Raw genomic sequence first — 24,295 nt, 5'->3', positions numbered from 1 at the left:
GTGGTCAGTGGTTTGTGAAGCAGCGCCTGGAGTGGCTATAAAGGCCAATTCTGGAGTAACAGGCTCTTCCACAGGTGCTGCAGAGAAATTTGTTTGTTGGGGCTGTTGCACAGTTGGCTCTCCCCTTGCGCCTCTGTCTTTTTTCCTGCCAACTACTAAGTCTCTTCGACTCGCCACAACTTAGCCCTGTCTTTATGGCTGCCCGCCAGCTCTGTAAGTGTGTGTCTGTGTTCCTGGGTATCAGTGTATGTCTTTGTTACTTGGTGTCAGTGTATGTCTGTGTTACTTGGTGTAAGTGTGTGTCTGTGTTACTGTGTATCAGTGTATGTCTTTGATACTTGGTGTCAGTGTATGTCTGTGTTGCTTGGTGTAAGTGTGTGTCTGTGTTACTGGGTGTCAGTGTGTGTCTGTGTTACTTGGTGTAAGTGTGTGTCTTTGTTACTTGGTGTCCGTGTGTGTCTGTGTAACTGGGTGTCAGTGTATGTCTTTGTTTCTGGGTGTCAGTGTATGTCTTTGTTACTTGGTGTAAGTGTGTGTCTGTGTTGCTGGGTGTCAGTGTATGTTTGTGTTACTTGGTGTAAGTGTATGTCTTTGTTACTTGGTGTCAGTGGATGTCTGTGTTAGTTGGTGTAAGTGTGTGTCTGTGTTACTGGGTATCAGTGTATGTCTTTGTTACCTGGTGTCAGTGTATGTCTGTGTTACTTGGTGTAAGTGTGTGTCTTAGTTACTTGGTGTAATTGTATGTCTTGGTTACTAGGTGTCAGTGTTTGTCTGTGTTACATGGTGTCAGTGTATGTCTTTGTTACTTGGTGTAAGTGTGTGTCTGTGTTATTTGGTGTAAGTGTGTGTCTGTGTTCCTGGGTATCAGTGTATGTCTTTGTTACTTGTTGTCAATGTATGTCTGTGTTACTTGGTGTAAGTGTGTGTCTGTGTTACTGGATATCAGTGTATGTCTGTGTTACTTGGTGTCAGTGTATGTCTGTGTTGCTTGGTGTAAGTGTGTGTCTGTGTTACTGGGTGTCAGTGTGTGTCTGTGTTACTTGGTGTAAGTGTGTGTCTTTGTTACTTGGTGTCCGTGTGTGTCTTTGTTACTGGGTGTCAGTGTATGTCTTTGTTACTTGGTGCAAGTACGTGCCTGTGTTACTGGCTATCAGAGTCTGTCTTTGTTACTTGGTGTAAGTATGTGTCTGTGTTGCTGGGTATCAGTGTATGTCTTTGTTACTTGGTGACAGTCTATGTCTGTGTTACTTGGTGTAAGTGTGTGTCTGTGTTACTGGGTATCAGTGTATGTCTTTGTGACTTGGTATCAGTGTATGTCTGTGTTACTTGTTGTCAGTGTGTGTCTTTGTGACTTGGTGTCAGTGTATGTCTTTGATACTTGGTGTAAGTGTGTGTCTGTGTTACTGGGTATCAGTGTATGTCTTTGTTACTTGGTGTCAGTGTATGTCAAAATACTTGGTGTAAGTGTATGTCTTTGTTACGTGGTGTAATTGTCTGTCTTTGTTACTTGGTGTAAGTGTATGTCTTTGTTACTTGGTGTCAGTGTATGTCTTAGTTACTTGGTGTCAGTGTATGTCTGTGTTACTTGGTGTAAGTGTGTGTCTTTGTTACTTGGTGTAAGTGTATGTCTTTGTTACTTGGTGTCAGTGTATGTCTTTGTTACTTGGTGTCAGTGTGTGTCTGTGTTACTGGGTATCAGTGTATGTCTTTGTGACTTGTTATCATTGTATGTCTTTGTTACTGGGTGTCAGCGTGTGTCTGTGTTACTGGGTATCAGTGTCTGTCTTTGTGACTTGGTATCAGTGTATGTCTTTGTTACTGGGTGTCAGTGTGTGTCTGTGTCACTGGGTATCTGTGTATGTCTAAGTGACTTGGTATCAGTGCATGTCTTTGTTACTGGGTGTCAGTGTGTGTCTGTGTTCCTGGGTATCAGTGTATGTCTTTGTGACTTGGTGTCAGTGTATGTCTTTGTTACTGGGTTTCAGTGTGTGTCTTTGTGACTTGGTGTCAGTGTATGTCTGTGTTACTGTCTATTAGTGTTTCTCTGTGTTACTGGGTGTCAGTGTGTGTTTGTTTTTGTTACTGGGTGTCAGTGTATGTCTTTGTTACTTGGTGTAAGTGTGTGTCTGTGTTACTGGGTATCAGTGTCTGTCTTTGTTACTTGGTGTAAGTGTGTGTCTTTGTTACTTGGTGTAATTGTATCTCTTTGTTACTTGGTGTCAGTGTATGTCTGTGTTACTTGGGGTAGGTGTATGTCTTTGTTACTTGGTGTAAGTGTGTGTCTGTGTTACTTGGTGTAAGTGTGTGTCTGTGTTCCTGGGTATCAGTGTATGTCTTTGTTACTTGGTGTCAGTGTATGTCTGTGTTAGTTGGTGGAAGTGTGTGTCTGTGTTACTTGGTGTAAGTGTGTGTCTGTGTTACTGGGTGTCAGTCAATGTCTTTGTTACTTGGTGTCAGTGTATATCTGTGTTACTTGGTGTAAGTGTGTGTCCTTGTTACTTGGTGTAATTGTATGTCTTTGTTACTTGGTGTCAGTGTTTGTCTGTGTTACTTGGTGTAAGTGTATGTCTTTGTTACTTGGTGTAAGTGTTTGTCTGTGTTACTGGGTGTCAGTGTTTGTCTTTGTTCCTGGGTGTCAGTGTATGTATTTGTTACTTGGTGTAAGTGTGTGTCTGTGTTACTGGGTGTCAGCGTATGCCTTTGTTACTTGGTGTAAGTGTGTGTCTGTGTTCCTGGGTATCAGTGTCTGTCTTTGTTACTTGGTGTAAGTGTGTGTCTGTGTTACTGGTATCAGTGTATGTCTGTGTTACTTGGTGTAAGTGTATGTCTTTGTTACTTGGTGTCAGTGTATGTCTGTGTTAGTTGGTGTCAGTGTATGTCTGTGTTACTTGGTGTAAGTGTATGTCTGTGTTACCTGGTGTAAGTGTGTGTCTGTGTTACTGTGTGTCAGTGTTTGTCTTTGCTCCTGGGTGTCAGTGTATGTATTTGTTACTTGGTGTAAGTGTGTGTCTGTGTTACTGGGTGTCAGTGGATGTCTTTGTTACTTGGTGTAAGTTTGTGTCTGTGTTACTGGGTATCAGTGTCTGTCTTTGTTACTTGGTGTCAGTGTATGTCTGTGTTACTTGGTGTAAGTGTGTGTCTGTGTTACTGGGTGTCAGTCAATGTCTTTGTTACTTGGTGTCAATGTATATCTGTGTTACTTGGTGTAAGTGTGTGTCTTTGTTACTTGGTGTAATTGTATGTCTTTGTTACTTGGTGTCAGTGTTTGTCTGTGTTACTTGGTGTAAGTGTATGTCTTTGTTACTTGGTGTAAGTGTGTGTCTGTGTTACCTGGTGTAAGTGTGTGTCTGTGTTACTGGGTATCAGTGTATGTCTGTGTTACTTGGTGTAAGTGTATGTCTTTGTTACTTGGTGTCAGTGTATGTCTGTGTTCGTTGGTGTAAGTGTGTGTCTGTGTTACTGGGTGTCATTGCATGTCTTTGTTACTTGGTGTCAGTGTTTATCTGTGTTACGTGGTGTAAGTGTGTGTCTTTGTTACTTGGTGTAATTGTATGTCTTGGTTACTTGGTGGTCAGTGTATGTCTGTGTTACTTGGTGTCAGTGTATGTCTTTGTTACTTGGTGTAAGTGTGTGTCTGTGTTACTTGGTGTAAGTGTGTGTCTGTGTTCCTGGGTATCAGTGTATGTCTTTGTTACTTGTTGTCAATGTATGTCTGTGTTACTTGGTGTAAGTGTGTGTCTGTGTTACTGGGTATCAGTGTCTGTCTTTGTTACTTGGTGTCAGTGTATGTCTGTGTTGCTTGGTGTCATTGTGTTTCTGTGTTACTGGGTGTCAGTGTGAGTCTGTGTTACTTGGTGTAAGTGTGTGTCTTTGTTACTTGGTGTCCGTGTGTGTCTGTGTTACTGGGTGTCAGTGTATGTCTTTGTTACTTGGTGCAAGTGTGTGTCTGTGTTACTGGCTATCAGAGTCTGTCTTTGTTATTTGGTGTAAGTGTGTGTCTGTGTTACTGGGTATCATTGTATGTCTTTGTTACTTGGTGACAGTGTATGTCTGTGTTACTTGGTGTAATTGTGTGTCTGTGTTACTGGGTATCAGTGTATGTCTTTGTTACTTGGTGTAAGTGTGTGTCGGTGTTAATTGGTGTCAGTGTGTATCAAAATACTTGGTGTCAGTGTATGTCTGTGTTACTTGGTGTAAGTGTGTGTCTGTGTTACTGGGTGTCAGTCAATGTCTTTGTTACTTGGTGTCAATGTATATCTGTGTTACTTGGTGTAAGTGTGTGTCTTTGTTACTTGGTGTAATTGTATGTCTTTGTTACTTGGTGTCAGTGTTTGTCTGTGTTACTTGGTGTAAGTGTATGTCTTTGTTACTTGGTGTAAGTGTGTGTCTGTGTTACCTGGTGTAAGTGTGTGTCTGTGTTACTGGGTATCAGTGTATGTCTGTGTTACTTGGTGTAAGTGTATGTCTTTGTTACTTGGTGTCAGTGTATGTCTGTGTTCGTTGGTGTAAGTGTGTGTCTGTGTTACTGGGTGTCATTGCATGTCTTTGTTACTTGGTGTCAGTGTTTATCTGTGTTACGTGGTGTAAGTGTGTGTCTTTGTTACTTGGTGTAATTGTATGTCTTGGTTACTTGGTGGTCAGTGTATGTCTGTGTTACTTGGTGTCAGTGTATGTCTTTGTTACTTGGTGTAAGTGTGTGTCTGTGTTACTTGGTGTAAGTGTGTGTCTGTGTTCCTGGGTATCAGTGTATGTCTTTGTTACTTGTTGTCAATGTATGTCTGTGTTACTTGGTGTAAGTGTGTGTCTGTGTTACTGGGTATCAGTGTCTGTCTTTGTTACTTGGTGTCAGTGTATGTCTGTGTTGCTTGGTGTCAGTGTGTTTCTGTGTTACTGGGTGTCAGTGTGTGTCTGTGTTACTTGGTGTAAGTGTGTGTCTTTGTTACTTGGTGTCCGTGTGTGTCTGTGTTACTGGGTGTCAGTGTATGTCTTTGTTACTTGGTGCAAGTGTGTGTCTGTGTTACTGGCTATCAGAGTCTGTCTTTGTTATTTGGTGTAAGTGTGTGTCTGTGTTACTGGGTATCATTGTATGTCTTTGTTACTTGGTGACAGTGTATGTCTGTGTTACTTGGTGTAATTGTGTGTCTGTGTTACTGGGTATCAGTGTATGTCTTTGTTACTTGGTGTAAGTGTGTGTCGGTGTTACTTGGTGTCAGTGTGTATCAAAATACTTGGTGTAAGTGTATGTCTTTGTTACTTTGTGTAATTGTCTGTCTTTGTTACTTGGTGTAAGTGTATGTCTTTGTTACTTGTTGTCAGTGTATGTCTTTGTTACTTGGTGTCAGTGTATGTCTGTGTTACTTGGTGTTCGTATGTGTCTTTGTTATTTGGTGTAAGTATATGTCATTGTTACTTGGTGTCAGTGTGTGGCTATGTTACTGGGTATCAGTGTATGTCTTTGTGACTTGGTATCAGTGTATGTCTTTGTTACTGGGTGTCAGTGTGTTTCTGTGTTACTGGGTATCAGTGTCTGTCTTTGTGACTTGGTATCAGTGTATGTCTTTGTTACTGGGTGTCAGTGTGTGTCTGTGTTACTGGGTATCAGTGTATGTCTTTGTGACTTGTTATCAGTGTATGTCTTTGTTACTGGGTGTCAGTGTGTGTCTGTGTTCCTGGGTATCAGTGTATGTCTTTGTGACTTGGTGTCAGTGTATGTCTTTGTTACTGGGTTTCAGTGTATGTCTTTGTGACTTGGTGTCAGTGTATGTCTGTGTTACAGTTTATTAGTGTTTCTCTGTGTTACTGGGTGTCAGTGTGTGTTTGTTTGTGTTACTGGGTGTCAGTGTATGTCTTTGTTACTTGGTGTAAGTGTGTGTCTGTGTTACTGGGTATAAGTGTTTGTCTTTGTGACTTGGTGCAAGTGTGTGTCTGTGTTACTGGGTATCTGTGCATGTCTTTGTTACTTGGTGTAAGTGAGTGTCTTTGTAACTTGGTGTAATTGTATGTCTTTGTTACTTGGTGTCAGCGTATGTCTGTGTTACTTGGTGTAAGTGTATGTCTTTGTTACTTGGTGTAAGTGTGTGTCTGTGTTACTTGGTGTAAGTGTGTGTCTGTGTTCCTGGGTATCAGTGTATGTCTTTGTTACTTGGTGTCAGTGCATGTCTGTGTTAGTTGGTGTAAGTGTGTGTCTGTGTTACTGGGTATCAGTGTATGTCTTAGTTACTTGGTGTCAGTGCATGTCTGTGTTACTTGGTGTCAGTGTATATCTGTGTTACTTGGTGTAAGTGTGTGTCTTTGTTACTTGGTGTAATTGTATGTCTTTGTTACTTGGTGTCAGTGTATGTCTGTGTTACTTGGTGTCAGTGTATGTCTTTGTTACTTGGTTTAAGTGTGTGTCTGTGTTACTTGGTGTAAGTGTGTGTCTTTATTCCTGGGTATCAGTGTATGTCTTTGTGACTTGGTGTCAGTGTATGTCTGTGTTACTTGGTGTAAGTGTGTGTCTGTGTTACTGGGTATCAGTGTATGTCTTTGTTACTTGGTGTCAGTGTATGTCTGTGTTACTTGGTGTAAGTGTGTGTCTGTGTTACTGGGTGTCAGTGTGTGTTTGTGTTACTTGGTGTAAGTGTGTGTCTTTGTTACTTGGTGTCCGTGTGTGTCTGTGTTACTGGGTGTCAGTGGATGTCTTTGTTACTGGGTGTCAGTGTATCTCTTTGTTACTTGGTGTAAGTGTGTGTCTGTGTTACTGGGTGTCAGTGTAAGTCTTTGTTATTTGGTGTAAGTGTGTGTCTGTGTTACTGTGTGTCAGTGTCTGTCTTTGTTACTTGGTGCAAGTGTGTGTCTGTGTTACTGGGTATCAGTGTATGTCTGTGTTAATTCGTGTAAGTGCATTTCTTTGTTACTTGGTGTCCGTGTATGTCTGTGTAAGTTGGTGTAAGTCTGTGTCTGTGTTACTGGGTATCAGTGTATGTCTTTGTTACTTGGTGTCTGTGTATGTCTGTGTTACTGGGTATCAGTGTCTGTCTTTCTAACTTGGTGTAAGTGTGTGTCTGTGTTGCTGGGTATCAGTGCATGTCTGTGTTACTTGGTGTAAGTGTATTTTTTTGTTACTTGGTGTCAGTGTATGTCTGTGTTAGTTGGTGTAGGTGTGTGTCTGTGTTACTGGGTATCAGTGTATGTCTTTGTTACCTGGTGTCAGTGTATGTCTGTGTTACTTGGTGTAAGTGTGTGTCTGTGTTACTGGGTGTCATTGCATGTCTTTGTTACTTGGTGTCAGCGTTTATCTGTGTTACGTGGTGGAGGTGTGTGTCTTTGTTACTTGGTGTAATTGTATGTCTTGGTTACTTGGTGGTCAGTGTATGTCTGTGTTACTTGGAGTCAGTGTATGTCTTTGTTACTTGGTGTAAGTGTGTATCTGTGTTACTTGGTGTAAGTGTGTGTCTGTGTTCCTGGGTATCAGTGTATGTCTTTGTTACTTGTTGTCAATGTATGTCTGTGTTACTTGGTGTAAGTGTGTGTCTGTGTTACTGGGTATCAGTGTCTGTCTTTGTTACTTGGTGTCAGTGTATGTCTGTGTTGCTTGGTGTCAGTGTGTGTCTGTGTTCCTGGGTGTCAGTGTGTGTCTGTGTTACTTGGTGTAAGTGTGTGTCTTTGTTACTTGGTGTCCGTGTGTGTCTGTGTTACTGGGTGTCAGTGTATGTCTTTGTTACTTGGTGCAAGTGTGTGTCTGTGTTACTGGCTATCAGAGTCTGTCTTTGTTATTTGGTGTAAGTGTGTGTCTGTGTTACTGGGTATCAGTGTATGTCTTTGTTACTTGGTGACAGTGTATGTTTGTGTTACTTGGTTTAATTGTGTGTCTGTGTTACTGGGAATCAGTGTATGACTTTGTTACTTGGTGTAAGTGTGTGTCTGTGTTACTTGGTGTCAGTGTATATCAAAATACTTGGTGTAAGTGTATGTCTTTGTTACTTTGTGTAATTGTCTGTCTTTGTTACTTGGTGTAAGTGTATGTCTTTGTTACTTGGTGTCACTGTATGTCTTTGTTACTTGGTGTCAGTGTATGTCTGTGTTACTTGGTGTTCGTATGTGTCTTTGTTATTTGGTGTAAGTATATGTCTTTGTTACTTGGTGTCAGTGTGTGGCTATGTTACTGGGTATCAGTGTATGTCTTTGTGACTTGGTATCAGTGTATGTCTTTGTTACTGGGTGTCAGTGTGTTTCTGTGTTACTGGGTATCAGTGTCTGTCTTTGTGACTTGGTATCAGTGTATGTCTTTGTTACTGGGTGTCAGTGTGTGTCTGCGTTACTGGGTATCAGTGTATGTCTTTGTGACTTGGTATCAGTGTATGTCTTTGTTACTGGGTGTCAGTGTGTGTCTGTGTTCCTGGGTATCAGTGTATGTCTTTGTGACTTGGTGTCAGTGTATGTCTTTGTTACTGGATTTCAGTGTATGTCTGTGTTACTTGGTGTCAGTGTATGTCTTTGTTACTTGGTTTAAGTGTGTGTCTGTGTTACTTGGTGTAAGTGTGTGTCTGTGTTCCTGGGTATCAGTGTATGTCTTTGTGACTTGGTGTCAGTGTATGTCTGTGTTACTTGGTGTAAGTGTGTGTCTGTGTTACTGGGTATCAGTGTATGTCTTTGTTACTTGGTGTCAGTGTATGTCTGTGTTGCTTGGTGTAAGTGTGTGTCTGTGTTACTGGGTGTCAGTGTGTGTTTGTGTTACTTGGTGTAAGTGTGTGTCTTTGTTACTTGGTGTCCGTGTGTGTCTGTGTTACTGGGTGTCAGTGGATGTCTTTGTTACTGGGTGTCAGTGTATGTCTTTGTTACTTGGTGTAAGTGTGTGTCTGTGTTACTGGGTGTCAGTGTAAGTCTTTGTTACTTGGTGTAAGTGTGTGTCTGTGTTACTGGGTGTCAGTGTCTGTCTTTGTTACTTGGTGCAAGTGTGTGTCTGTGTTACTGGGTATCAGTGTATGTCTGTGTTAATTCGTGTAAGTGTATTTCTTTGTTACTTGGTGTCCGTGTATGTCTGTGTAAGTTGGTGTACGTCTGTGTCTGTGTTACTGGGTATCAGTGTATGTCTTTGTTACTTGGTGTCTGTGTATGTCTGTGTTACTGGGTATCAGTGTCTGTCTTTCTAACTTGGTGTAAGTGTGTCTGTGTTACTGGGTATCAGTGCATGTCTGTGTTACTTGGTGTAAGTGTATTTTTTTGTTACTTGGTGTCAGTGTATGTCTGTGTTAGTTGGTGTAAGTGTGTGTCTGTGTTACTGGGTATCAGTGTATGTCTTTGTTACCTGGTGTCAGTGTATGTCTGTGTTACGTGGTGTAAGTGTGTGTCTGTGTTACTGGGTGTCATTGCATGTCTTTGTTACTTGGTGTCAGCGTTTATCTCTGTTACGTGGTGGAAGTGTGTGTCTTTGTTACTTGGTGTAATTGTATGTCTTGGTTACTTGGTGGTCAGTGTATGTCTGTGTTACTTGGTGTCAGTGTATGTCTTTGTTACTTGGTGTAAGTGTGTGTCTGTGTTACTTGGTGTAAGTGTGTGTCTGTGTTCCTGGGTATCAGTGTATGTCTTTGTTACTTGTTGTCAATGTATGTCTGTGTTACTTGGTGTAAGTGTGTGTCTGTGTTACTGGGTATCAGTGTCTGTCTTTGTTACTTGGTGTCAGTGTATGTCTGTGTTGCTTGGTGTCAGTGTGTGTCTGTGTTACTGGGTGTCAGTGTGTGTCTGTGTTACTTGGTGTAAGTGTGTGTCTTTGTTACTTGGTGTCCGTGTGTGTCTGTGTTACTGGGTGTCAGTGTATGTCTTTGTTACTTGGTGCAAGTGTGTGTCTGTGTTACTGGCTATCAGAGTCTGTCTTTGTGATTTGGTGTAAGTGTGTGTCTGTGTTACTGGGTATCAGTGTATGTCTTTGTTACTTGGTGTCCGTGTGTGTCTGTGTTACTGGGTGTCAGTGGATGTCTTTGTTACTGGGTGTCAGTGTATGTCTTTGTTACTTGGTGTAAGTGTGTGTCTGTGTTACCGGGTGTCAGTGTAAGTCATTGTTACTTGGTGTAACTGTGTGTCTGTGTTACTGGGTGTCAGTGTCTGTCTTTGTTACTTGGTGCAAGTGTGTGTCTGTGTTACTGGGTATCAGTGTATGTCTGTGTTAATTCGTGTAAGTGTATTTCTTTGTTACTTGGTGTCCGTGTATGTCTGTGTAAGTTGGTGTCAGTCTGTGTCTGTGTTTCTGGGTTTCAGTGTATGTCTTTGTTACTTGGTGTCTGTGTATGTCTGTGTTACTTGGTGTAAGTGTGTGTCTGTGTTACTGGATGTCGGTGCATGTCTTTGTTACTTGGTGTCAGTGTATATCTGTGTTACATGGTGTAAGTGTGTGTCTTTGTTACTTGGTGTAATTGTATGTCTTTGTTACTTGGTGTCAGTGTATGTCTGTGTTACTTGGTGTCAGTGTGTGTCTTTGTGAATTGGCGTCAGTGTATGTCTGTGTTACTTGGTGTAAGTGTGTGTCTGTGTTACTGGGTGTCAGTGTGTGTTTGTGTTACTTGGTGTAAGTGTGTGTCTTTGTTACTTGGTGTCCGTGTGTGTCTGTGTTACTGGATGTCAGTGGATGTCTTTGTTACTGGGTGTCAGTGTATGTCTTTGTTACTTGGTGTAAGTGTGTGTCTGTGTTACTGGGTGTCAGTGTAAGTCTTTGTTACTTGGTGTAAGTGTGTGTCTGTGTTACTGGGTGTCAGTGTCTGTCTTTGTTACTTGGTGCAAGTGTGTGTCTGTGTTACTGGGTCTCAGTGTATGTCTGTGTTAATTCGTGTAAGTGTATTTCTTTGTTACTTGGTGTCCGTGTATGTCTGTGTAAGTTGGTGTACGTCTGTGTCTGTGTTACTGGGTATCAGTGCATGTCTTTGTTACTTGGTGTCTGTGTATGTCTGTGTTACTGGGTATCAGTGTCTGTCTTTCTAACTTGGTGTAAGTGTGTCTGTGTTACTGGGTATCAGTGCATGTCTGTGTTACTTGGTGTAAGTGTATTTTTTTGTTACTTGGTGTCAGTGTATGTCTGTGTTAGTTGGTGTAAGTGTGTGTCTGTGTTACTGGGTATCAGTGTATGTCTTTGTTACCTGGTGTCAGTGTATGTCTGTGTTACTTGGTGTAAGTGTGTGACTGTGTTACTGGGTGTCATTGCATGTCTTTGTTACTTGGTGTCAGCGTTTATCTGTGTTACGTGGTGGAAGTGTGTGTCTTTGTTACTTGGTGTAATTGTATGTCTTGGTTACTTGATGGTCAGTGTATGTCTGTGTTACTTGGTGTCAGTGTATGTCTTTGTTAATTGGTGTAAGTGTGTGTCTGTGTTACTTGGTGTAAGTGTGTGTCTGTGTTCCTGGGTATCAGTGTATGTCTTTGTTACTTGTTGTCAATGTATGTCTGTGTTACTTGGTGTAAGTGTGTGTCTGTGTTACTGGGTATCAGTGTCTGTCTTTGTTACTTGGTGTCAGTGTATGTCAGTGTTGCTTGGTGTCAGTGTGTGTCTGTGTTACTGGGTGTCAGTGTGTGTCTGTGTTACTTGGTGTAAGTGTGTGTCTTTGTTACTTGGTGTCCGTGTGTGTCTGTGTTACTGGGTGTCAGTGTATGTCTTTGTTACTTGGTGCAAGTGTGTGTCTGTGTTACTGGCTATCAGAGTCTGCCTTTGTGATTTGGTGTAAGTGTGTGTCTGTGTTACTGGGTATCAGTGTATGTCTTTGTTACTTGGTGACAGTGTATGTCTGTGTTACTTGGTGTAATTGTGTGTCTGTGTTAAAGGTATCAGTGTATGTCTTTGTTACTTGGTGTAAGTGTGTGTCTGTGTTACTTGGTGTCAGTGTATATCAAAATACTTGGTGTAAGTGTATGTCATTGTTACTTTGTGTAATTGTCTGTCTTTGTTACTTGGTGTAAGTGTATGTCTTTGTTACTTGGTGTCAGTGTATGTCTTTGTTACTTGGTGTCAGTGTATGTCTGTGTTACTTGGTGTTCGTATGTGTCTTTGTTATTTGGTGTAAGTATATGTCTTTGTTACTTGGTGTCAGTGTGTGGCTATGTTACTGGGTATCAGTGTATGTCTTTGTGACTTGGTATCAGTGTATGTCTGTGTTACTGGGTGTCAGTGTGTTTCTGTGTTACTGGGTATCAGTGTCTGTCTTTGTGACTTGGTATCAGTGTATGTCTTTGTTCCTGGGTGTAAGTGTGTTTCTGTGTTACTGGGTATCAGTGTCTGTCTTTGTGACTTGGTATCAGTGTATGTCTTTGTTACTGGGTGTCAGTGTGTGTCTGTGTTACTGGGTATCAGTGTATGTCTTTGTGACTTGGTGTCAGTGTATGTCTTTGTTACTGGGTTTCAGTGTGTGTCTGTGTTCCTGGGTATCATTGTATGTCTTTGTGACTTGGTGTAATTGTATGTCATTGTTACTTGGTGTCAGTGTATGTCTGTGTTACTTGGTGTCAGTGTATGTCTTTGTTACTTGGTGTAAGTGTGTGTCTGTGTTACTTGGTGTAAGTGTGTGTCTGTGTTCCTGGGTATCAGTGTATGTCTTTGTTACTTGTTGTCAATGTATGTCTGTGTTACTTGGTGTAAGTGTGTGTCTGTGTTACTGGGTATCAGTGTCTGTCTTTGTTACTTGGTGTCAGTGTATGTCTGTGTTGCTTGGTGTCAGTGTGTGTCTGTGTTACTGGGTGTCAGTGTGTGTCTGTGTTACTTGGTGTAAGTGTGTGTCTTTGTTACTTGGTGTCCGTGTGTGTCTGTGTTACTGGGTGTCAGTGTATGTCTTTGTTACTTGGTGCAAGTGTGTGTCTGTGTTACTGGCTATCAGAGTCTGTCTTTGTGATTTGGTGTAAGTGTGTGTCTGTGTTACTGGGTATCAGTGTATGTCTTTGTTACTTGGTGTCCGTGTGTGTCTGTGTTACTGGGTGTCAGTGGATGTCATTGTTACTGGGTGTCAGTGTATGTCTTTGTTACTTGGTGTAAGTGTGTGTCTGTGTTACCGGGTGTCAGTGTAAGTCATTGTTACTTGGTGTAACTGTGTGTCTGTGTTACTGGGTGTCAGTGTCTGTCTTTGTTACTTGGTGCAAGTGTGTGTCTGTGTTACTGGGTATCAGTGTATGTCTGTGTTAATTCGTGTAAGTGTATTTCTTTGTTACTTGGTGTCCGTGTATGTCTGTGTAAGTTGGTGTCAGTCTGTGTCTGTGTTTCTGGGTTTCAGTGTATGTCTTTGTTACTTGGTGTCTGTGTATGTCTGTGTTACTTGGTGTAAGTGTGTGTCTGTGTTACTGGATGTCGGTGCATGTCTTTGTTACTTGGTGTCAGTGTATATCTGTGTTACATGGTGTAAGTGTGTGTCTTTGTTACTTGGTGTAATTGTATGTCTTTGTTACTTGGTGTCAGTGTATGTCTGTGTTACTTGGTGTCAGTGTGTGTCTTTGTGAATTGGCGTCAGTGTATGTCTGTGTTACTTGGTGTAAGTGTGTGTCTCTGTTACTGGGTGTCAGTGTGTGTTTGTGTTACTTGGTGTAAGTGTGTGTCTTTGTTACTTGGTGTCCGTGTGTGTCTGTGTTACTGGATGTCAGTGGATGTCTTTGTTACTGGGTGTCAGTGTATGTCTTTGTTACTTGGTGTAAGTGTGTGTCTGTGTTACTGGGTGTCAGTGTAAGTCTTTGTTACTTGGTGTAAGTGTGTGTCTGTGTTACTGGGTGTCAGTGTCTGTCTTTGTTACTTGGTGCAAGTGTGTGTCTGTGTTACTGGGTCTCAGTGTATGTCTGTGTTAATTCGTGTAAGTGTATTTCTTTGTTACTTGGTGTCCGTGTATGTCTGTGTAAGTTGGTGTACGTCTGTGTCTGTGTTACTGGGTATCAGTGCATGTCTTTGTTACTTGGTGTCTGTGTATGTCTGTGTTACTGGGTATCAGTGTCTGTCTTTCTAACTTGGTGTAAGTGTGTCTGTGTTACTGGGTATCAGTGCATGTCTGTGTTACTTGGTGTAAGTGTATTTTTTTGTTACTTGGTGTCAGTGTATGTCTGTGTTAGTTGGTGTAAGTGTGTGTCTGTGTTACTGGGTATCAGTGTATGTCTTTGTTACCTGGTGTCAGTGTATGTCTGTGTTACTTGGTGTAAGTGTGTGACTGTGTTACTGGGTGTCATTGCATGTCTTTGTTACTTGGTGTCAGCGTTTATCTGTGTTACGTGGTGGAAGTGTGTGTCTTTGTTACTTGGTGTAATTGTATGTCTTGGTTACTTGGTGGTCAGTGTATGTCTGTGTTACTTGGTGTCAGTGTATGTCTTTGTTAATTGGTGTAAGTGTGTGTCTGTGTTACTTGGTGTAAGTGTGTGTCTGTGTTCCTGGGTATCAGTGTATGTCTTTGTTACTTGTTGTCAATGTATGTCTGTGTTACTTGGTGTAAGTGTGTGTCTGTGTTACTGGGTATCAGTGTCTGTCTTTGTTACTTGGTGTCAGTGTATGTCAGTGTTGCTTGGTGTCAGTGTGTGTCTGTGTTACTGGGTGTCAGTGTGTGTCTGTGTTACTTGGTGTAAGTGTGTGTCTTTGTTACTTGGTGTCCGTGTGTGTCTGTGTTACTGGGTGTCAGTGTATGTCTTTGTTACTTGGTGCAAGTGTGTGTCTGTGTTACTGGCTATCAGAGTCTGCCTTTGTGATTTGGTGTAAGTGTGTGTCTGTGTTACTGGGTATCAGTGTATGTCTTTGTTACTTGGTGACAGTGTATGTCTGTGTTACTTGGTGTAATTGTGTGTCTGTGTTAAAGGTATCAGTGTATGTCTTTGTTACTTGGTGTAAGTGTGTGTCTGTGTTACTTGGTGTCAGTGTATATCAAAATACTTGGTGTAAGTGTATGTCATTGTTACTTTGTGTAATTGTCTGTCTTTGTTACTTGGTGTAAGTGTATGTCTTTGTTACTTGGTGTCAGTGTATGTCTTTGTTACTTGGTGTCAGTGTATGTCTGTGTTACTTGGTGTTCGTATGTGTCTTTGTTATTTGGTGTAAGTATATGTCTTTGTTACTTGGTGTCAGTGTGTGGCTATGTTACTGGGTATCAGTGTATGTCTTTGTGACTTGGTATCAGTGTATGTCTGTGTTACTGGGTGTCAGTGTGTTTCTGTGTTACTGGGTATCAGTGTCTGTCTTTGTGACTTGGTATCAGTGTATGTCTTTGTTCCTGGGTGTAAGTGTGTTTCTGTGTTACTGGGTATCAGTGTCTGTCTTTGTGACTTGGTATCAGTGTATGTCTTTGTTACTGGGTGTCAGTGTGTGTCTGTGTTACTGGGTATCAGTGTATGTCTTTGTGACTTGGTGTCAGTGTATGTCTTTGTTACTGGGTTTCAGTGTGTGTCTGTGTTCCTGGGTATCATTGTATGTCTTTGTGACTTGGTGTAATTGTATGTCATTGTTACTTGGTGTCAGTGTATGTCTGTGTTACTTGGTGTCAGTGTATGTCTTTGTTACTTGGTGTAAGTGTGTGTCTGTGCTACTTGGTGTAAGTGTGTGTCTGTGTTCCTGGGTATCAGTGTATGTCTTTGTTACTTGTTGTCAATGTATGTCTGTGTTACTTGGTGTAAGTGTGTGTCTGTGTTACTGGGTATCAGTGTCTGTCTTTGTTACTTGGTGTCAGTGTATGTCTGTGTTGCTTGGTGTCAGTGTGTGTCTGTGTTACTGGGTGTCAGTGTGTGTCTGTGTTACTTGGTGTAAGTGTGTGTCTTTGTTACTTGGTGTCCGTGTGTGTCTGTGTTACTGGGTGTCAGTGTATGTCTTTGTTACTTGGTGCAAGTGTGTGTCTGTGTTACTGGCTATCAGAGTCTGTCTTTGTGATTTGGTGTAAGTGTGTGTCTGTGTTACTGGGTATCAGTGTATGTCTTTGTTACTTGGTGTCCGTGTGTGTCTGTGTTACTGGGTGTCAGTGGATGTCATTGTTACTGGGTGTCAGTGTATGTCTTTGTTACTTGGTGTAAGTGTGTGTCTGTGTTACCGGGTGTCAGTGTAAGTCATTGTTACTTGGTGTAACTGTGTGTCTGTGTTACTGGGTGTCAGTGTCTGTCTTTGTTACTTGGTGCAAGTGTGTGTCTGTGTTACTGGGTATCAGTGTATGTCTGTGTTAATTCGTGTAAGTGTATTTCTTTGTTACTTGGTGTCCGTGTATGTCTGTGTAAGTTGGTGTCAGTCTGTGTCTGTGTTTCTGGGTTTCAGTGTATGTCTTTGTTACTTGGTGTCTGTGTATGTCTGTGTTACTTGGTGTAAGTGTGTGTCTGTGTTACTGGATGTCGGTGCATGTCTTTGTTACTTGGTGTCAGTGTATATCTGTGTTACATGGTGTAAGTGTGTGTCTTTGTTACTTGGTGTAATTGTATGTCTTTGTTACTTGGTGTCAGTGTATGTCTGTGTTACTTGGTGTCAGTGTGTGTCTTTGTGAATTGGCGTCAGTGTATGTCTGTGTTACTTGGTGTAAGTGTGTGTCTGTGTTACTGGGTGTCAGTGTGTGTTTGTGTTACTTGGTGTAAGTGTGTGTCTTTGTTACTTGGTGTCCGTGTGTGTCTGTGTTACTGGATGTCAGTGGATGTCTTTGTTACTGGGTGTCAGTGTATGTCTTTGTTACTTGGTGTAAGTGTGTGTCTGTGTTACTGGGTGTCAGTGTAAGTCTTTGTTACTTGGTGTAAGTGTGTGTCTGTGTTACTGGGTGTCAGTGTCTGTCTTTGTTACTTGGTGCAAGTGTGTGTCTGTGTTACTGGGTCTCAGTGTATGTCTGTGTTAATTCGTGTAAGTGTATTTCTTTGTTACTTGGTGTCCGTGTATGTCTGTGTAAGTTGGTGTACGTCTGTGTCTGTGTTACTGGGTATCAGTGCATGTCTTTGTTACTTGGTGTCTGTGTATGTCTGTGTTACTGGGTATCAGTGTCTGTCTTTCTAACTTGGTGTAAGTGTGTCTGTGTTACTGGGTATCAGTGCATGTCTGTGTTACTTGGTGTAAGTGTATTTTTTTGTTACTTGGTGTCAGTGTATGTCTGTGTTAGTTGGTGTAAGTGTGTGTCTGTGTTACTGGGTATCAGTGTATGTCTTTGTTACCTGGTGTCAGTGTATGTCTGTGTTACTTGGTGTAAGTGTGTGACTGTGTTACTGGGTGTCATTGCATGTCTTTGTTACTTGGTGTCAGCGTTTATCTGTGTTACGTGGTGGAAGTGTGTGTCTTTGTTACTTGGTGTAATTGTATGTCTTGGTTACTTGGTGGTCAGTGTATGTCTGTGTTACTTGGTGTCAGTGTATGTCTTTGTTAATTGGTGTAAGTGTGTGTCTGTGTTACTTGGTGTAAGTGTGTGTCTGTGTTCCTGGGTATCAGTGTATGTCTTTGTTACTTGTTGTCAATGTATGTCTGTGTTACTTGGTGTAAGTGTGTGTCTGTGTTACTGGGTATCAGTGTCTGTCTTTGTTACTTGGTGTCAGTGTATGTCAGTGTTGCTTGGTGTCAGTGTGTGTCTGTGTTACTGGGTGTCAGTGTGTGTCTGTGTTACTTGGTGTAAGTGTGTGTCTTTGTTACTTGGTGTCCGTGTGTGTCTGTGTTACTGGGTGTCAGTGTATGTCTTTGTTACTTGGTGCAAGTGTGTGTCTGTGTTACTGGCTATCAGAGTCTGCCTTTGTGATTTGGTGTAAGTGTGTGTCTGTGTTACTGGGTATCAGTGTATGTCTTTGTTACTTGGTGACAGTGTATGTCTGTGTTACTTGGTGTAATTGTGTGTCTGTGTTAAAGGTATCAGTGTATGTCTTTGTTACTTGGTGTAAGTGTGTGTCTGTGTTACTTGGTGTCAGTGTATATCAAAATACTTGGTGTAAGTGTATGTCATTGTTACTTTGTGTAATTGTCTGTCTTTGTTACTTGGTGTAAGTGTATGTCTTTGTTACTTGGTGTCAGTGTATGTCTTTGTTACTTGGTGTCAGTGTATGTCTGTGTTACTTGGTGTTCGTATGTGTCTTTGTTATTTGGTGTAAGTATATGTCTTTGTTACTTGGTGTCAGTGTGTGGCTATGTTACTGGGTATCAGTGTATGTCTTTGTGACTTGGTATCAGTGTATGTCTGTGTTACTGGGTGTCAGTGTGTTTCTGTGTTACTGGGTATCAGTGTCTGTCTTTGTGACTTGGTATCAGTGTATGTCTTTGTTCCTGGGTGTAAGTGTGTTTCTGTGTTACTGGGTATCAGTGTCTGTCTTTGTGACTTGGTATCAGTGTATGTCTTTGTTACTGGGTGTCAGTGTGTGTCTGTGTTACTGGGTATCAGTGTATGTCTTTGTGACTTGGTGTCAGTGTATGTCTTTGTTACTGGGTTTCAGTGTGTGTCTGTGTTCCTGGGTATCATTGTATGTCTTTGTGACTTGGTGTAATTGTATGTCATTGTTACTTGGTGTCAGTGTATGTCTGTGTTACTTGGTGTAAGTGTATGTCTTTGTTACTTGGTGTAAGTATGTGTCTGTGTTACTTGGTGTAAGTGTGTGTCTGTGTTCCTGGGTATCAGTGTCTGTCTTTGTTACTTGGTGTCAGTGCATGTCTGTGTTAGTTGGTGTAAGTGTGTGTCTGTGTTACTGGGTATCAGTGTATGTCTTAGTTACTTGGTGTCAGTGTATATCTGTGTTACTTGGTGTAAGTGTGTGTCTTTGTTACTTGGTGTAATTGTATGTCTGTGTTACTTGGTTTAAGTGTGTGTCTGTGTTACTTGGTGTAAGTGTGTGCCTGTGTTCCTGGGTATCAGTTTATGTCTTTGAGACTTGGTGTCAGTGTATGTCTGTGTTACTTGGTGTAAGTGTGTGTCTGTGTTACTGGGTATCAGTGTATGTCTTTGTTACTTGGTGTCAGTGTATGTCTGTGTTGCTTGGTGCAAGTGTGTGTCTGTGTTACTGGGTGTCAGTGTGTGTTTGTGTTACTTGGTGTAAGTGTGTGTCTTTGTTACTTGGTGTCCGTGTGTGTCTGTGTTACTGGGTGTCAGTGTATGTCTTTGTTACTGGGTGTCAGTGTATGTCTTTGTTACTTGGTGTAAGTGTGTGTCTGTGTTACTGGGTGTCAGTGTATGTCTTTGTTACTTGGTGTAAGTGTGTGTCTGTGTTACTGGGTGTCAGTGTCTGTCTTTGTTACTTGGTGCAAGTGTGTGTCAGTGTTACTGGGTATCAGTGTATGTCTGTGTTTCTTGGTGTAAGTGTATTTCTTTGTTACTTGGTGTCCGTGTATTTCTGTGTTAGTTGGTGTAAGTCTGTGTCTTTGTTACTGCGTATCAGTGTATGTCTTTGTTACTTGGTGTCAGTGTATGTCTGTGTTACTTGGTGTAAGTGTGTGTCTGTGTTACTGGGTGTCAGTGCATGTCTTTGTTACTTGGTGACAATGTATATCTGTGTTACATGGTGTAATTGTATGTCTTTGTTACTTGGTGTCAGTGTATGTCTGTGTTACTTGGTGTCAGTGTGTGTCTTTGTGACTTGATGTCAGTGTATGTCTGTGTTACTTGGTGTATGTGTGTGTCTGTGTTACTGGGTGTCAGTGTATGTCTGTGTTCCTTGGTGTAAGTGTATGTCTTTGTTACTTGGTGTAAGTGTGTGTCTGTGTTACTTGGTGTAAGTGTGTGTCTGTGTTCCTGGGTATCAGTGTCTGTCTTTGTGACTTGGTATCAGTGTATGTCTTTGTTACTGGGTGTCAGTGTGTGTCTGTGTTACTGGGTATCAGTGTATGTCTTTGTGACTTGGTATCAGTGTATGTCTTTGTTACTGGGTATCAGTGTGTGTCTGTGTTCCTGGGTATCAGTGTATGTCTTTGTGACTTGGTGTCAGTGTATGTCTTTGTTACTGGGTTTCAGTGTATGTCTTTGTGACTTGGTGTCAGTGTATGTCTGTGCTACTGTTTATTAGTGTTTCTCTGTGTTACTGGGTATCAGTGTATGTCTTAGTTACTTGGTGTCAGTGCATGTCTGTGTTACTTGGTGTCAGTGTATATCTGTGTTACTTGGTGTAAGTGTGGGTCTTTGTTACTTGGTGTAATTGTATGTCTTTGTTACTTGGTGTCAGTGTATGTCTGTGTTACTTGGTGTCAGTGTATGTCTTTGTTACTTGGTTTAAGTGTGTGTCTGTGTTACTTGGTGTAAGTGTGTGACTGTGTTCCTGGGTATCAGTGCATGTCTTTGTGACTTGGTGTCAGTGTATGTCTTTGTTACTTGGTGTAAGTGTGTGTCTGTGTTACTGGGTATCAGTGTATGTCTTTGTTACTTGGTGTCAGTGTATGTCTGTGTTGCTTGGTCTAAGTGTGTGTCTTTGTTACTTGGTGTCCGTGTGTGTCTGTGTTACTGGGTGTCAGTGGATGTCTTTGTTACTGGGTGTCAGTGTATGTCTTTGTTACTTGGTGTAAGTGTGTGTCTGTGTTACTGGGTGTCAGTGTAAGTCTTTGTTACTTGGTGTAAGTGTGTGTCTGTGTTACTGGGTGTCAGTGTCTGACTTTGTTACTTGGTGCAAGTGTGTGTCTGTGTTACTGGGTATCAGTGTATGTCTGTGTTAATTAGTGTAAGTGTATTTCTTTGTTACTTGGTGTCCGTGCATGTCTGTGTAAGTTGGTGTCAGTCTGTGTCTGTGTTACTGGGTATCAGTGTATGTCTTTGTTACTTGGTGTCTGTGTGTGTCTGTGTTACTTGGTGTAAGTGTGTGTCTGTGTTACTGGATGTCGGTGCATGTCTTTGTTACTTGGTGTCAGTGTATATCTGTGTTACATGGTGTAAGTGTGTGTCTTTGTTACTTGGTGTAATTGTAGGTCTTTGTTACTTGGTGTCAGTGTATGTCTGTGTTACTTGGTGTCAGTGTGTGTCTTTGTGACTTGGCGTCTGTGTATGTCTGTGTTACTTGGTGTAAGTGTGTGTCTGTGTTACTGGGTGTCAGTGTATGTCTGTGTTACTTGGTGTAAGTGTATGTCTTTGTTACTTGGTGTAAGTGTGTGTCTGTGTTACTTGGTGTCAGAGTGTGTCTGTGTTCCTGGGTATCAGTGTATGTCTTTGTGACTTGGTGTCTGTGTATGTCTTTGTTACTGGGTTTCAGTGTATGTCTTTGTGACTTGGTGTCTGTGTATGTCTGTGTTACTGTTTATTAGTGTTTCTCTGTGTTACTGGGTGTCAGTGTGTGTTTGTTTGTGTTACTGGGTGTCAGTGTATGTCTTTGTTACTTGGTGTAAGTGTGTGTCTGTGTTACTGGGTATCAGTGTCTGTCTTTGTTACTTGGTGTAAGTGTGTGTCTTTGTAACTTGGTGTAATTGTATGTCTGTGTTACTTGGTGTAAGTGTATGTCTTTGTTACTTGGTGTAAGTGTGTGTTTGTGTTACTTGGTGTCAGTGTGTGTCTGTGTTCCTGGGTATCAGTGTATGTCTTTGTTACTTGGTGTCAGTGCATGTCTGTGTTAGTTGGTATAAGTGTGTGTCTGTGTTACTGGGTATCAGTGTATGTCTTAGTTACTTGGTGTCAGTGCATGTCTGTGTTACTTGGTGTCCGTCTGTGTCTGTGTTACTGGGTGTCAGTGCATGTCTTTGTTACTTGGTGTCACTGTATATCTTTGTTACTTGGTGTAAGTGTGTGTCTTTGTTACTTGGTGTAATTGTATGTCTTTGTTACTTGGTGTAAGTGTATGTCTGTGTTACTTGGTGTCAGTGTATGTCTTTGTTACTTGGTTTAAGTGTGTGTCTGTGTTACTGGGTGTCAGTGTGTGTTTGTGTTACTTGGTGTAAGTGTGTGTCTTTGTTACTTGGTGTCCGTGTGTGTCTGTGTTACTCGGTGTCAGTGGATGTCTCTGTTACTGGATGTCAGTGTATGTCTTTGTTACTTGGTGTAAGTGTGTGTCTGTGTTACTGGGTGTCAGTGTATGTCTGCGTTACTTGGTGTAAGTGTATGTCTTTGTTACTTGGTGTAAGTGTGTGTCTGTGTTACTTGGTGTAAGTGTATTGCTTTGTTACTTGGTGTCCGTGCATGTCTGTGTTAGTTGGTGTAAGTCTATGTCTGTGTTACTGGGTATCAGTGTATGTCTTTGTTACTTGGTGTCAGTGTATGTCTGTGTTACTTGTTGTAAGTGTTTGTCTGTGTTACTGGGTGTCAGTGCATGTCTTTGTTACTTGGTGTCAGTGTATATCTGTGTTACATGGTGTAAGTGTGTGTCTTTGTTACTTGGTTTAAGTGTGTGTCTTTGTTACTTGGTGTCAGTGTATGTCTGTGTTACTTGGTGTCAGTGTGTGTCATTGTGACTTGGTGTCAGTGTATGTCTGTGTTACTTGGTGTAAGTGTGTGTCTGTGTTACTGGGTGTCAGTGTATGTCTGTGTTACTTGGTGTAAGTGTATGTCTTTGTTACTTGGTGTAAGTGTGTGTCTGTGTTACTTGGTGTAAGTGTGTGTCTGTGTTCCTCGGTATCAGTGTCTGTCTTTCTGACTTGGTATCAGTGTATGTCTTTGTTACTGGGTGTCAGTGTGTGTCTGTGTTACTGGGTATCAGTGTATGTCTTTGTGACTTGGTATCAGTGTATGTCTTTGTTACTGGGTATCAGTGTATGTCAGTGTGTGTCTGTGTTCCTGGGTATCAGTGTATGTCTTTGTGACTTGGTGTAAGTGTATGTCTTTGTTACTTGGTGTCAGTGTATGTCTGTGTTACTTGGTGTAAGTGTATGTCTTTGTTACTTGGTGTCAGTGCCTGTCTGTGTTAGTTGGTGTAAGTGTGTGTCTGTGTTACTGGGTATCAGTGTATGTCTTAGTTACTTGGTGTCAGTGTATATCTGTGTTACTTGGTGTAAGTGTGTGTCTTTGTTACTTGGTGTAATTGTATGTCTTTGTTACTTGGTGTCAGTGTATGTCTGTGTTACTTGGTTTAAGTGTGTGTCTGTGTTACTTGGTGTAAGTGTGTGCCTGTGTTCCTGGGTATCAGTTTATGTCTTTGAGACTTGGTGTCAGTGTATGTCTGTGTTACTTGGTGTAAGTGTGTATCTGTGTTACTGGGTATCAGTGTATGTCTTTGTTACTTGTTGTCAGTGTATGTCTGTGTTGCTTGGTGCAAATGTGTGTCTGTGTTACTGGGTGTCAGTGTGTGTTTGTGTTACTTGGTGTAAGTGTGTGTCTTTGTTACTTGGTGTCCGTGTGTGTCTGTGTTACTGGGTGTCAGTGTCTGTCTTTGTTACTGGGTGTCAGTGGATGTCCTTGTTACTTGGTGTAAGTGTGTGTCTGTGTTACTGGGTGTCAGTGTATGTCTTTGTTACTTGGTGTAAGTGTGACTCTGTGTTACTGGGTGTCAGTGTCTGTCTTTGTTACTTGGTGCAAGTGTGTGTCAGTGTTACTGGGTATCAGTGTATGTCTGTGTTTCTTGGTGTAAGTGTATTTCTTTGTTACTTGGTGTCCGTGTATGTCTGTGTTAGTTGGTGTAAGTCTGTGTCTTTGTTACTGGGTATCAGTGTATGTCTTTGTTACTTGGTGTCAGTGTATGTCTGTGTTACTTGGTGTAAGTGTGTGTCTGTGTTACTGGGTGTCAGTGCATGTCTTTGTTACTTGGTGACAGTGTATATCTGTGCGACATGGTGTAATTGTATGTCTTTGTTACTTGGTGTCAGTGTATGTCTATGTTACTTGGTGTCAGTGTGTGTCTTTGTGACTTGATGTCAGTGTATGTCTGTGTTACTTGGTGTATGTGTGTGCCTGTGTTACTGGGTGTCTGTGTATGTCTGTGTTACTTGGTGTAAGTGTATGTCTTTGTTACTTGGTGTAAGTGTGTGTCTGTGTTACTTGGTGTAAGTGTGTGTCTGTGTTCCTGGGTATCAGTGTCTGTCTTTGTGACTTGGTATCAGTGTATGTCTTTGTTACTGGGTGTCAGTGTGTGTCTGTGTTACTGGGTATCAGTGTATGTCTTTGTGACTTGGTATCAGTGTATGTCTTTGTTACTGGGTGTCAGTGTGTGTCTGTGTTCCTGGGTATCAGTGTATGTCTTTGTGACTTGGTGTCAGTGTATGTCTTTGTTACTGGGTTTCAGTGTATGTCTTTGTGACTTGGTGTCAGTGAATGTCTGTGCTACTGTTTATTAGTGTTTCTCTGTGTTAGTGGGTGTCAGTGTACGTCTTTGTTACTTGGTGTAAGTGTGTGTCTGTGTTACTGGGTATCAGTGTCTGTCTTTGTTACTTGGTGTAAGTGTGTGTCTTTGTAACTTGGTGTAATTGTATGTCTTTGTTACTTGGTGTCAGTGTATGTCTGTGTTACTTGGTGTAAGTGTATGTCTTTGTTACTTGGTGTCAGTGTGTGTCTGTGTTACT

This window comes from Heterodontus francisci, unplaced genomic scaffold (assembly GCF_036365525.1).
Source record: "Heterodontus francisci isolate sHetFra1 unplaced genomic scaffold, sHetFra1.hap1 HAP1_SCAFFOLD_88, whole genome shotgun sequence".
Classification (NCBI taxonomy): Eukaryota; Metazoa; Chordata; class Chondrichthyes; order Heterodontiformes; family Heterodontidae; genus Heterodontus; species Heterodontus francisci.
Note: the sequence above shows the minus strand (reverse complement) of the source record.